The sequence below is a fragment of the Labrus bergylta genome, chromosome 22 (genome assembly GCF_963930695.1).
Source record: "Labrus bergylta chromosome 22, fLabBer1.1, whole genome shotgun sequence".
Taxonomy (NCBI): domain Eukaryota; kingdom Metazoa; phylum Chordata; class Actinopteri; order Labriformes; family Labridae; genus Labrus; species Labrus bergylta.
This window is the reverse complement of record NC_089216.1, coordinates 15,903,515-15,917,355: the sequence shown is the minus strand read 5'-3', so window position 1 is coordinate 15,917,355 and position 13,841 is coordinate 15,903,515. Positions and strand designations below refer to the sequence as shown.

The 13,841-nt window shown below is 38.3% G+C and overlaps 2 long non-coding RNA genes across 4 annotated transcripts; one reads left to right on the top strand and one right to left on the bottom strand.

Moving 5' to 3' along the window:
- The first annotated feature begins 1,474 nt into the window (after positions 1-1,474).
- On the top strand, positions 1,475-2,953 carry LOC136177438 (uncharacterized). The gene is made up of 3 exons (XR_010665044.1): positions 1,475-2,155; positions 2,340-2,389; positions 2,742-2,953. It is a non-coding gene; the product is annotated as an uncharacterized lncRNA (long non-coding RNA).
- A 263-nt stretch (positions 2,954-3,216) lies between these two features.
- Positions 3,217-13,621, bottom strand: LOC136177468 (uncharacterized). Of its 3 annotated transcripts, none has more exons than XR_010665085.1 (6): positions 13,140-13,621; positions 12,597-12,761; positions 11,338-12,430; positions 9,589-9,810; positions 3,911-3,961; positions 3,217-3,712 (listed from the first exon to the last, which is right to left on the bottom strand). It is a non-coding gene; the product is annotated as an uncharacterized lncRNA (long non-coding RNA). The 3 variants fall into 3 exon arrangements; XR_010665084.1 differs by having other exon boundaries at positions 3,217-3,654; positions 13,140-13,620; XR_010665083.1 differs by lacking the exons at positions 3,217-3,712; positions 3,911-3,961 and having other exon boundaries at positions 8,327-9,810; positions 13,140-13,615.
- Between the last annotated feature and the right edge of the window lie 220 nt (positions 13,622-13,841).

The following is a 13,841-nucleotide window of genomic DNA, read 5'->3' as shown; positions in this document are numbered from 1 at the left end:
GACTGTAAAAATAATGGATGGGACAAGGTCCCCGGTCTAGTGAAGCTTTTATTTTTAGAGCTCCCCCTACTGACTGGCTGCAGTATAGGTCACCCCGCCTCCTCAATGATAACAGACTGGATGTGGGTCAAACTGTAAAGCTAAAATACTCGTCACATAATTTTTTTCCAAACCTAAACTCTGCTGTGATCATTAGTTATTATCACCCTACATCGTGTTCAAGTGCTCATTTTTCTGTTAAGTTTGTTTTAAATTAAAAAAGTTATTTGAGGTTGAAAAACGGGATTTTACGTCATATTTCACGATGATTGACAGCCGCCGATCTTGCGTAGCTCTCTTTGTGAATAGCAAAAGTTATGTAGTGAAAGAAAGCCGAGACGCCATTGAATTTTTCCGTTGAGTTTTTTCGTCTTTTTTGAGCTGGAAGAATGAGTTGTTCTACAGGAAACTGTTCTAACCGACCTGAGGGAGCTAAGGGATTTTTGCAGTTTTTTCGGTAAGTAAAAAAGTGTGATTTATGTGTCATTGTTTGGTTAAAGTCGTTATCTAGCTAGCTAACACATAAGCAGTCTAAGGTTAGAAATGTTGTAAAGCTAGGTTACTTATCCAGCATGACTTATCTTTTTATTTTATTTTTTAACATGAGCAAACCTAATAACTAACATGCTATGTTTCTTGATATTGTCATATGTCTATTGTGATTGAAATTGTATTTAAAACCAAGAATCGTAATATAAAATCTGCTCATAGATGTGGTTCATTGACTGTACAGTTATTTTACAGTAAAAATAAAAACGTCTGGTAAAGTCTCAAAAGTATCTAGGACAAAAACAAAGTCACATAATTTAAATCTGGCCTGCATCATTACTAATGTGTACATGTTTACAGTCTGAGTGATAAGTGGACTATACCGAGAGGAACAGGTTTTACTTTAACCGTGCAGGCTGAAATTCATAGTACTATATACAAGGGTAGAGTAGTTCTCTATGTATCCAGATAAAACTAAAGGTAAGATCTAATTTAATATAATTGTTACTGCGGCGGTGTAATGTAATATTAACTGAGCATCATGCTGCTTAAATGTGCTAAATGTTCTGCATTGTCTTCCACACACGACCAATTCAACAGTCACAAGTTGATCATATTGTAAATTTAATGACGCTCATTGAGAAATTGTTCTAAAAATTGACAAAACCTGACAAACATTGCAGTGATTGTGACTGTATCTGTATTTAACACCTTTGAAAGGAAGGTGTTAACCCAGGAGACCAGTGTTACACACAACATGCTGCTGTTATGGTAGTTAGGAGGAGACAATAAAAGAAGACATAAAGATCGCGTTTTCCCCCACACATGTTAGTATGTTTTAAATGTCATGCATTTATTTTTTAATTTCGCTTCGATAATCGTTAACGAAGAGAAACACCAGGATTAAACTACAGGCTATTGTTGCCTTTTTATAGCCAAAGAAAACTGAACATCCACAGCCTCTGCATTCAAAAGAATTTCAACATGGACATTTATGTCTTCCTATTTCCCTCTTTTCGTCAACATTATATTTTAAACTGGGATTTCTTTTTTCTCAGGTTGTGCGTCTCTCCCCCAGCTCGCCCCCTCCGGTGCGCTCCTCTCCATAATGCGCTCGTCTCCTCCCTCTAAAGCTGCTGCTACTCTGTAGGACGCTTGGATTGGGGCACCTCACCAATAAAATACTATTTGATATTTTATAAGCAGTTTGCCACCACACTGCACTTTTACTCTCCAAAGGCATATGAGCATGTGCGTGACAACTTTAACAAAGCTTTACCACACAGTCACACCACCCACACAGCTGATCCAGGATTTACTGTAGCATCTTTTACAGCACTAAAAGGTCATGTACAGGCAAACAGAGAGAAGGGAAAAGAAACAATCTGTGCTCTCAAATAACAAAGCAGTCTCAAATCTTTTTGAGGAATTACAGCTAAATTATTTTACTTTGCATACAGTACATCCTCTGATAAATAAAGTGAAGTACTTTGATTGCATTTCTGTGCTGTTCCTGTAGGTGACCATGATGCAGCCAGACTGAAGCAGCAGGTTGTGAAGGTGGGCGCCATCATCTTGTCTTTGCAGTGCTGATTCTGAAGAGAACGCCTTCACATTGGACTCAAAGGTAAAATTATCTCTCATATGATTGGACCGTTTTATTGTAACCGCTTTCAGCATCAAAGTCATTTTAGTAACAATTTATAATCCTTCTTAAAATGTAAGGAAGACTAGCAGAAGATTTTAACAGCATTTATGGTTCTGCAAGAAGTCTAGTTCATGTTTAAATTGTTCTTCTTTCTGTCTTCAAGGAAATCAATGCCCAAAGGAAACAGCAGTCCAGACTCTGATTCCAGCTCCGGTGAGGTTCAGCACACAAATTGGCTGTCTGATTATCTGAGAATATTTAACATTAGTTTAATTTATCAGGCTGGCCCATGTGATGACAGTTTACAATAATCTTCAATAGAAAGTGGCAGGAACACTTTTGTCTTAAAACATGAATTCATAAAGCTGATAATATTATTGAATCTTGTCTTATTATATATTTTGTTTTTCCTCATAAATAGTTCTCCTGTCTTAAAAACAAACTTTAGAACCTGAAGTTTAGCAGAACCTGAGGACAGATCTGATTTCAGGTCTGAGGCAGAAACATCACAGTAAAATTCATTATACTTTACATTTAACTCCATGATTGTTTTTCTTTATTACAGAAGATGCCCTCAGATTCAGATCCATCAACAACCACTGACAACATGGAGGACTCGTCCCCTGAGCGTTTCCTGTCCTCTCTCGATGGTCTTCTTCTCTTCAGTTATTAACTCTTGAAAACAGCAGCACAAAATGCCAGACTGTTTGACAAGTCTGTGATTGAATAAATTGAAATGAAATCTCATGCGTATCTTGCTATGCTTATTGGCTTTAAATGTTTAATATTAAATAAGTTTGAAGGCCATTTATCTCAGACGAGCCCGGCTGTGACAAGCTGAGCTTGTCTGTTAGCTTTGCTGTTGTCTTAGCTGTCAAGAAGAAATTAATGTCAGTTCAAGGCCTTTTCAAATGTGAGCTATAAACTTAACTGCTAAATTATTTTACTGTGACCAACATGTTGTACTCCAGTTAATCAGAGACAGTCATATTAGATTTTTAAAAAGTTTATTTAAACATTTTATGACAAGAAATCTTCAATAAACAACTCCTGGCTTCATTAACCATGTGGAAAATAAGTAAGGGAGACCATCAGGCCCAATTGCTGGGACATAGGAGAAAGTATAAAAAATAATTTAACAAAGAAATCCCAACAAAAATGAAATAAAGTTTAGAGATCCTGGATGATTGTTTGACTGTTAAAATATGATGGAAAAGCAAATCCAACACAACCCTCCAGCATCTGGCCTTTCAAACACAGGGCAACATCATGTAAAGAAAAATAAATTGAATATTGACCTGGATCTGTGTTTTATCTGAGGATGACTATGGTAGCCTTCTCACTGTTCACTGTCACAAAGACTCTGTCCACCTTCTTCAGACGTCGATCAGCTCCTCTGGGTGATGGCAGAGAGGACTCTTCATCTGGGAGAGCTGCTGGTATAAGGTCATTTCTACCACAGTGGATGAGCAGGGCATCTGGCACAGGTGAAAAAATGAGGAGGTTCCTTCAAACTATGTGACCCCAGCCTGACCACTGTAACAGGTGTGCAGATGAAGGTTGAAATGAGTAATTTTTAGATTCTTTTGATTGTAAAATGGAAAAGAAAACATCACCTTCTATTTAACATTTGGCTGGTGTATGACTCAGTGTGATTTTTATTTTAGAAGACTGTATTGTTAACAATAGCTTGTTTTGACAAAAGATAACTTTTAACAGACGATTTTAACTTACACTTCACCTCTGTGGAAGATGTCAGACCAGCTGCTTTTATCTCTTCTTTGCCTAAATGAAAATACAAAAAACAATTGATTTACTGTTCACTTAAATATGTTAAAAATCCCCCCCCCCCTTTTGGCTGGGGGCTTATTGCACTTCCGGTGCTTCTGCAGCCAGCCTCAAGCGGAACCTCGAGGAACTGCAGTTTTTTGTACTTCCGCATTGGCTTCATTTTTCGAGACCGGAGGTTGCCCCTTGCTTTTTGCCCATTTAATTAGCGGTAAAAAACGATTTATACATGTAAAAAGTAACATATAGAGTATATAGTTAAGTATACTGAGGTGGACCCAAAAAATGCATACTGAATGACCACGAAAGTTCAGTATACTGAAACTCCATACTGAATAGTACGTACTGCCTACTGAACTGTGACAATTCGGAAAGGGCCCGTGAGAGCGAACACAGCGGGGCGGAGGACGTGTGTGAGGAATAGGAGACATCGGAGGAGAAGTTTGGCGAGCTTTAGTTTAGTTTAGTTAAAGATGTGTCCTGTATTTTCTCTGTTATTTAAAAATGTTGATAATATTGCTTGATTTTAATTTTGAATCATACTGTACATGTTTTGACCTTGTGAAAAACTTTGTTTTGAAAAGTGCTGTAGCATATAACGATAAATAGGCCTATGTTTATTATTGTTATCATTATTACAACAACAGGTGTTTAATTCAATGTGTTTTTAATATTGGGGAGTGATGAGAGCGAGAGCGAACACAGCGGGGCAGTGTGTGTGTGTGTGTGTGTGTATGTGTGTGTGTGTGTGTGTGTGTGTGTGTGTGTGAGAAATAGAGAGGAGACATTTGAGAGGAGAGGTTTGGCGAGTTTTAGTTTAGCGGTAATTTAGTTAAAAATGTTGCCTGTGTTTCCTCTGTTATTTCAAAATGTTAAAAACATGTTGATAATATTGCTTGATTGTTTAATTGATTTTAACTTTGAATCATACTGTACATAGTTCGCCCTTGTGAAACACTTTGTTTTGAAAAGTGCCGTAGGCCTATACCGATAAATACGGTATGTTAATTATTATTATAATTATTAATACAACAGGTGTTTAATTCAATGTGTTTTTAATATTGTTATTTTCAAATAAAATGAAGTTCTTCAAAAAAAGCTCTTTATAAAAACAAGATCTGGTCTGCAAATCTTTATTTCTAAATGTGAGTGTTGAAAAACGGGGGTCGTCTTATATTCGGACCAATACGGTATAACAATTGTCCTTCTCTGTCATTCCAATAGGCTCATCACCGTATAGTAGAGGAACTTGGGCCCCTAAAAGTTCAGATACCCCTACCCGAGGTAAAACAAAGCATAACCATATTTTTTCAAAACTTGAACATGTCTAGTTTATGAAACGGATACTTGTATAAAAATCTTTTACTGCAAAATAACTGTTCATTGTTATAATATAGTCAAAGTTACTAGTTTGAGATCTGGGAAGAAAGATGTTTTAGTTTTATTTGGGCTGTTTGTTAATGTCACCTTACTTTCTTTATCATCTGTTTACAGTTCAATCACAGGATGAAGCACAGAGCAGTGAATCTAAGGAGATGCAGCTGCAGCACCTTTGATGACTGTAACGGGTTAAGACAACATCAGGAAATATTTGATGTACATTACCTGGTTTGATGTTTTAATAAATGGTGTTTTGGATTGATATGAAAATGACTTGGTTCATGTGTCTCTCTCTGCCCTCTGGCCTAACGTGATCTTCTATCACTGCGGTGAACATTTTGCAAGGGAGCACCAAAAAGTACCTTGTTCACATGCAGGGGTGTGTCCAGAGGGGCGGCCTGGGCCCCCCTTTGACATCTGATCTGCCAACCCAGAATCCAGCCTAACTGGCTGTTAGTCTAGACAGAGGCGGGACTTCAGATGAAATCATCAACTCTGGCTGTTTTCAACAGGCTGCTGATAGTTTTCTTTACAAGTTAATTTTGTTTCTGTTTCTGTGCTTTCAGTTGTAAATGAATATTTTTCCCTTCACATACAAATTTCCAAGGAAAAATGTGTGTACGCGGTTTAACTTGTGACAGACTTAATCACTAATAAATGTATTTCTGCAAGTTAGACAGCTCACAAGAGTTTGAGTTCAAAGTATTGTAAATTATTATAAATTATGTCGAGTCCCTAAAGCATCCAGCTTAGACATGTTGCCAAATTGTTATTAGTAATCAGTATGTTACCTTCAAACTATCAGTAGAATTCAAACGCCAAACACTGCATGTGCTATCTGATGAACACTTTCCTTTCAGCTTGTAATTTAATCATTTTAATTAATTTTATTTAATTATGTATATATATATATATGTGCTCTTTGTCTAAATTTTAGCAGCACCTTTATCTACAATGAATAAAAATAAGAACAAAACATTGAATGATCCATTTATATCCAGAATCTCCATCATGATCTTACTACTTTTCATTTAAGTCACATGATAACAGATTTTAAATGTTTGTTTACTTCTGTATTTCTGGCAAAACACCAGACATGCAACTACACCTTATCTACAGTGTAGTGCATCTACTCTAATAAATGCTTTGACTTCATAGTTATATCTCATTAATTTGAAAGTAGCCTGTGAATACTATTAAACACATTAAGACTTCAAAAATGAATTAAAAACAAGAACACTGAACATTGCATTTAATGGCAGCAAAGGTTTAGGCAAGCTCCTCCTCCTCCTCCTCCTCCTCAAACTCTCCATCCTCCTCGACGGTGGCGTCCTGGTACTGCTGGTACTCGGACACCAGGTCGTTCATGTTGCTGTCCGAGCTCAGCAACATGAACTCAACAAAGTGGCTGCTGTTTTTGGGGTTGGCAATTTAAGGGTGCGGAAACTGATGTTACACAGAGCCTCGTTGTCAATACAGAAGGTTTCGTCTGTGTTTTCTACAAGCTGTTGGAATGACAGTGTGGCGTTGTAGGGCTCAACGACTGTGTCTGATACTTTGGGTGAGGGCACCACGCTGTAGGTTTTCATACGGTTGGGGTTCTCTTCACGGATTTTGCTGATGAGCAGTGTGCCCATCCCAGAGCCAGTACCACCACCAAGAGAGTGTGTGAGCTGGAAGCCCTGCAGGCAGTCACAGTTCTCTGCCTCCTTCCTCACTACATCCAGGACAGAGTCCACCAGCTCTGCACCCTCCAATCAATCCAATCCGTCAATTTTAAATATTTAAAAGAAAAATACACTGTTGGTCTACTAGATACTAAAAAATATTTAACAGCTAAAAAGAACAGAACCATTTATTAAATAAAAAATGTGCATCTATAGTGAAAATATATCTTTATATCTTAAACTGTATTAATTTTTCACTTTGACTTGACTGTGATAACTTTTTTTGATTCATGACGATTTTATAGTTTTTATGTATCCTACTTATAACTTTGGTTTTAATTAAGTGCTATAATATATATACATCACATACATAGCATGGTTTGGGTGAAAAGTTTGCAAGACTCAGTCCAGACTGTTGCAGTACATTTAGGGGACAAAGAAGACGGTTTCTTTCAAATGAAGCCAGTAAACGAGGCAGACTGAGCTGTTCATCCTGGCTTTACACGAGGCTCTGACTGAAAACACTACAGTCACTATAGTGACTATCTAATGTCCAAATTTCTTATCTTGCCTTTAGTCACTTGCATAGGTGTATGGAAAGTTCTTGACGCATAAAAAATAAACAAATGTCCAAAAAGTACTTTCTGATGTTCCAGTTTATTGTCACATATGAAGCAGAGACAAACCGTGATGATGATATGATGAGTTGTTATTTCCGAGATTATACTGTTGTCGTTCTTTTGTTATGTTAAATATCCTACTTGCGTTATCCTGTGTTACGTTCTGTTATGGTAAGAACCGTATGTTCCCACCACCTATGCCCCCGTTTCCTGTAACCTGTGACATATAAACACTCAACCAACCACCTGACCAATTAACCCAAATGATCAATTATCACCACCTAGTGTCCAATCTGAGTACATAAATAAACATATAAACTAAAGCCATAGAAACAAAACACATAAATACACACACACTAAATTGGCTCCTACAGTCACATTTAATGGTGATTCCCACGTCAGAGCTGAGCTTTAGGTCACATGACAACCCCCCTTTGCCTTTTAAAGAGCAAAATACTAAGACAAGCAAGCACACAGAGGAAAACATGCAGAAAAAGAGCAACTTAATTACATGCAAAACAAAATAATTCAATGCAAAAACTCCACATCCAAAAAGTAAACTTAATATTTATATACAGGTTGGCTTAAGGGGTCTTCAAGGTTTCATGGTAAAGAGATAAATACAGCAGATTTGGCAACACCCTTCACAAGTAATGACCACTACTGTGAAAGAGAAAAAAAAAACATGCACACAACTTTTAACAATTCTAAACAAAACTCAGGAAATCATTTATAAGACACATCACTCAAATAGAAAAAATGACACATCAAACACAAACTGTTCCTGCAGCAGTAGCATCAACTTCATCTGCTTATTCTACAGACATGAGAGGTATTAGCACTCAAATACCGCACTTCAAATCTTACACCATGAACACAACAAAAGACATGCTGACCAAAGGGCTCTTCAGCTGGAAAATAACCATTAATTTACAATGACTCAGCTACATGTTTACTAGTAAACTTCATATCCCACAAATCCACACGTCTCTCCCCACCGGTTCACACTCCTGCAGAAACAGCAAACTTGCATGTACAATGAGCTTTAACCAAAAGAGGGAACCACTTTATCTCATCTGCAAGAAATTAAAAATGTTCCTAGATAATGTGTTAACATCTTCTAAAGCTGTAATGTTATGATATGTGTGAGGGGAAAAAAGACATAACATTACAAGCAAACATTTTCTTGATATTTAAGGGGGAAAAAATGGAACATAAAATCCAGAAAAAAAGTTTGAGAAAAGTGGTCTTAATAATCCATCTTAAGATCATTTAATGGTGTTTCTATCCAATATTTTAGATTGTGAACACTGCACAGCTGCACTGATCTTAATCATTCAAAATCCAACTTGCACCATGTCGCACACATTAAGATCAAACTGTTACACCAACTGTGTTTACATTTTTGTATAAAGATATATTTGATATTTGATTATATAGTCAGCACGTTGAGTGATTTATCTTTGTCCCTCAATTGCTTATTTTGGAAAAAATAATTGGCAGACATCAATTAAAGGCCAGCTTCAATTCTTGTCTCTTAAACATAAACATTTCTATACTTTAAACTCTTGCTTATTATTTGATGGGACACAAAATAGAACACAACTTGGGAAAGTTTAGACACAGTTTAAGGCGCTTAATGAACAGTAACATTGACGGACAACATTTTAAGGGCATAAATATAATTTTCATCCATGCCATGTTTGCTGCTCTTAGCAACAGGGCTTAGAGCAAAGAGCCTGGAACCTCGAGCAAATAGCTTAAGAGTGTGCAGCGGGTCAGTAGCAGCTCAGGTGATAGGTAAGAGTACACTAGTCAGGATCCACACCGACTGCAGGTTTAAAGCCGTAAATACATACAAGACAGATAAATATTAAAGGAGGACCGGTCCATGGCACTGTTTTCGGGCTGTTTGTATATTGCACTTTGTGTAGTAAAAAGTTAATCGGTACATTACTCAGATGATGATCTGCGGTCCGTACTCCTCGTATTCTTCCTGACTGATCCATGCGGAGCTGAAGGTGGGCAGGTTGGCAAGCACTGCTCCTCCCCTCCACACTGAAAAGTCTCTGTCCTTCGGGCTGGTAACATGAACACTCTCCCCCGTGTCGGGGGGGAACCAGTCCTTTGATTTCAGTCTGGAGCCGCTCAGGCAGGCCGTCCAGCAGGGTGTTCCCTCCTACAGGAGCAGATAGAAAGGAAACTCAAAACATGACCAAAGCAGTGCTACAAAAAGGGCGTGTACTCACTGCTATAAACCATCATTTTCATTTTTGTATTTTGGTGTACTGTGACTTTTTTTTATTTTTATAGGTACTCTCCTCATAGCAGGTTCTCTGGGTTCTTCACATGATGGAACTAAACAAACAGAGTTACTGAAGGGGCACCTCATGAAGCTAACGGTTAATCATTCTACCTTACATGCTTTCCTCTAACTGCTAAAATAAATAGCAAATGTTCTAAATCTTCAAAGCAGGTACATACACCTACACTGGTGTCGACGTTACAATGCATCTTAAAAAGGTATAATCATCTTTTATTTTGATGGTGGGGTCAGTCTGGTAAAAAGAAAGTTTGTTTAATGAGCTGTTTGAATCAGTCTGGGGTCCTGTTTTGATTGCTAAATGATTCCCCTGTTGTTGTGCTCGAAGCTCCTGCAGGAACAAAGTGTGTGCATGTGCACCTCAGCAGAGATGGAGATCGTGCGGGAGATGAAGGAGAAGTGCTGCTGTGTCGCTCTGAACTACGAGTCTGAGCTGAGCCGGGGGAGGTCGTCCTGCAGAGAGATGCATTACACCAGTGGTTCTCAAACCTTTTAGACTGTGTACCACCTCCGAAAATATTTGGCTCTCCAAGTACCACCATTATGGTAGATGTTAAAATACACTGTAGGCCTATTTCTACACACATTTTACGCAGGAGGCTATTTATTATTGACTGTTGGCAGCCACACTACAGGACTCTATAGTGAACACTAGTTCAGAACACAACTCTGACATTTACCCAAATCCAAAAAAAAGTGCAGCACAATAGAAATAAAAACTTTATACCAACAACCTGTTTGAGAATATTTAATCTCCAGTGTTTCCCACACAAACACGATACCTGGGCCCAAGTATATATCCCACCTGTTCTTAGGGAGCGGGGGGAGAGAGAGCGCGCGAGAGAGTGCAGGCGCGCGCTCTGCAGGCTCCGTGCAACCAGAGCCGCTGTATTCTAAGTCTCTGCGTTCAACATAGCAAAACTGCCTTTTAAAAAAAAATCCCTCTCGACTCCTGAGTGTTAACACTAGAACCGTCAAGACCGTGTGACGGACGGTTTGGGTTTTTATAATACAAATAACTCTTTTTAAATAAAAACGTACAAGCCTCTCAGCCAATGACTTTTCTTAAATATGTGTCCTGTATGTTTTCTGAAGCCTATGTGTAACTAAAATAAAACACACAAGATTTCTGAGCATTTATACCTCTAACCGCCGGCGCCTTCATATTGACGGCAGTTGAAAATGATACATTTCCCTGGATTGTTTTCGCACGTCGTTTTAATTTTTATTAGTTATTGTTTCTATTTATAGACTTCATATATATGCACAGGAATTTAACAAAGAGCGACAGATAGATAGGATATACAAATAGACAGATAGAGACCATAGACAGATAGATACATGCTCATTCTTGAGCCGGCAAAGGAACAGAGAGAGGAACACCTGCATGTCAAGGCCAGTCTGACGTCGGTGCCCACTGAGCCACAGCATCCACAAGAGCTGAGAAGAAGGCAGTGCAAGAAAAATATGACCATTGTCTCCTGCAAGGGGTTCAAGCGCCCTGTGAGTGGGAAGTGCACCGTAAAGGTTGAACAATTTTGCCGCAGGTATGTGCATCACGTGCCGCGGCGCTGTCCGAGGTGCTGATCGTTCATTTGTTCATCTGTTTGTTTGTTCGCTGCTGCATCTGTTATGGATTTCTGCAGTTCTTTTTCTAGGCTATATAGTTTGTCATGCCCATAGATAGACGTGTTTTTGTTGTTGTTTTTGTTGTTTTTGGTGTGCGTGTGTTGGTCAATGATTTCCTCTATGTCGGGGAAACAAACCCAGTTGCAGAGAGGAGGAGGAGCATCGGTGTTTAGCTCTTTTTTTTGCAGTGTTTTTATTAAAATGCATAGCCTAATATATCCAACAATATAAAAGACTAAAACTTATGTATGTTTCATTATTGTACAATGTGTTTTAGCAACGGGAGACGTGGAGCAGCAGAAAAAAACGGCGCTCTAAAAAAGCCGACAGATATTTTAAATTAACGACATGCGACATTTAAAAGGTTACCAATCCTGCCTTATAATGATAGTCTATTTGGTTTGTAGATAAAAGTAAGTTGTATTTAACTTCATCAAAAAAATGCATTATTTGTGTGCTTCTGAGCACAAACAATTTTGGGCAGATTAAAGTTGTTTCTTGCAAAAACTACATTAATTTAGAGGGGAAAACACATTTGATATAAATACAACTCAATGGATACAAGACAGATAAGATAAGAGTAAAAAGAAAAAAAAAGATGTGACTTTAAGACCACTTGTTTAAAACAATGTAATCTTTTATTTTATTTAATAAAAGGTTTGTTTTGGGGGATTTAATGCTTTTATTGGAGAAATAAGACAGTGGATAGTCAGAAATATGGTAGAGAGAGAGAGAGAGAGAGAGAGAGAGAGAGTGGGGTGTGCAGGACGGAAAGGAGCCACAGGTCAGTGATGGTTCTTGGGGCTTGGGTGGAGTCTTTTTCACCTTCTGGGTCACATATAAAGTTCTGAAACACAAAGTTATGACAAGAGAGTTGTACTTGAATGACACTATTATTTGGTTTGTATGGAACGAGCACGAGCACAAGGCGTCATGATTCTGCCTCACCAGACAGGAACATCTTCAGAGTTTGTTGTTAATGCGTCAGGTGAGATAAACACTTTGGATCTTACCTACAGGTGCTCACATCCGCAGCAGTCCCCTTCAAGGCATAGTACAGGTGTTTTGGTTTGCTTGTTGTTCCTATGACCTTGTAGCATTGAGGGGGGTGGTACTGGTCTTGGTATTCAGTACTCATTTTGGGTTGAGAGGGTTCTCTCTGAGAGCCTAGATTATTCCTGTAAATGGTGGAAAAGTAACTTTATACAACTTCAACAACACTGGAGTGATGCTTTAACCTTTGTAAGACATACAGAGTAAAGGGCAGTAAACAATAAAGGGCTGAAATTCATTCAGAGGAAGACAAAAGATAAAAGGCTTAAGGTAAACAAAACACAGACATCTTTGGCATCTCACACAAAGGTAACATTTTATGTAAAACCTGCTAAATTGCAATTGATGACAGCTTTACAACATACACAATCAGCATAGGCTAAACCCTGTCAGGAGTAAGCTGATCACACATTTTGGCAGCTGCATCATATTTTTTACAATTAACACAAACAACATGAATTTACAGTTCACATTTTATGTAAAACTAATTTAACCATGCCTACCTGGTGTATAATACAAAAGCACACAATCAGCATTGATATACAACTGCAAGGACTCACATCTGTATAACACAAAAACACGCACACAAGAGCATTAACGTGAGCATCACGGCCACGAGGAAGCAGCTAACTGGTAAGCTAACTAGCATTAGCTCGGTATGTAAACAAACTGAAACTCGTAAAATAAAATAAACATTTCTTCACATAAATGTCCGAAACTCTAACAGTACATTCTAAACGGGTTCATGGACAAAATACATGTTACCTAAAGTTTTTGGAACAGTTTTAAACCATTAAACAGAGATATGTTGGTCGCAGCATTTAACACACACACCCACCTTCAGCTCAGGAGAGATTCCTTTGCTGAGGTACGTACGGTGGCCAGCTAGGAGCCCTACAGTTGCGCTATTAGACCACCAGGCGGCAACAAAGTAACATAAATATGACAGACACATTAATTTTGTAGAAATTCAAAAGAGATTCATTCTAACTCTGTTACACAAGCTCACCTCATTGATTCTCCTTGTTGTTGGTGGTTGGTGGGCTGGGTGATTTGCACCTTGGGCTTCATCTCTTCCAGGTCTAGAAAGTCTGAATTATTGACCGGGGTGTGTGTGTGTTGAACGAGAGCGTCTAAAAATAAACATCAGTGATACGGGCCGGTTGTCAAGGCGAGGACACCTTAACAAACAAAAACAAATTATG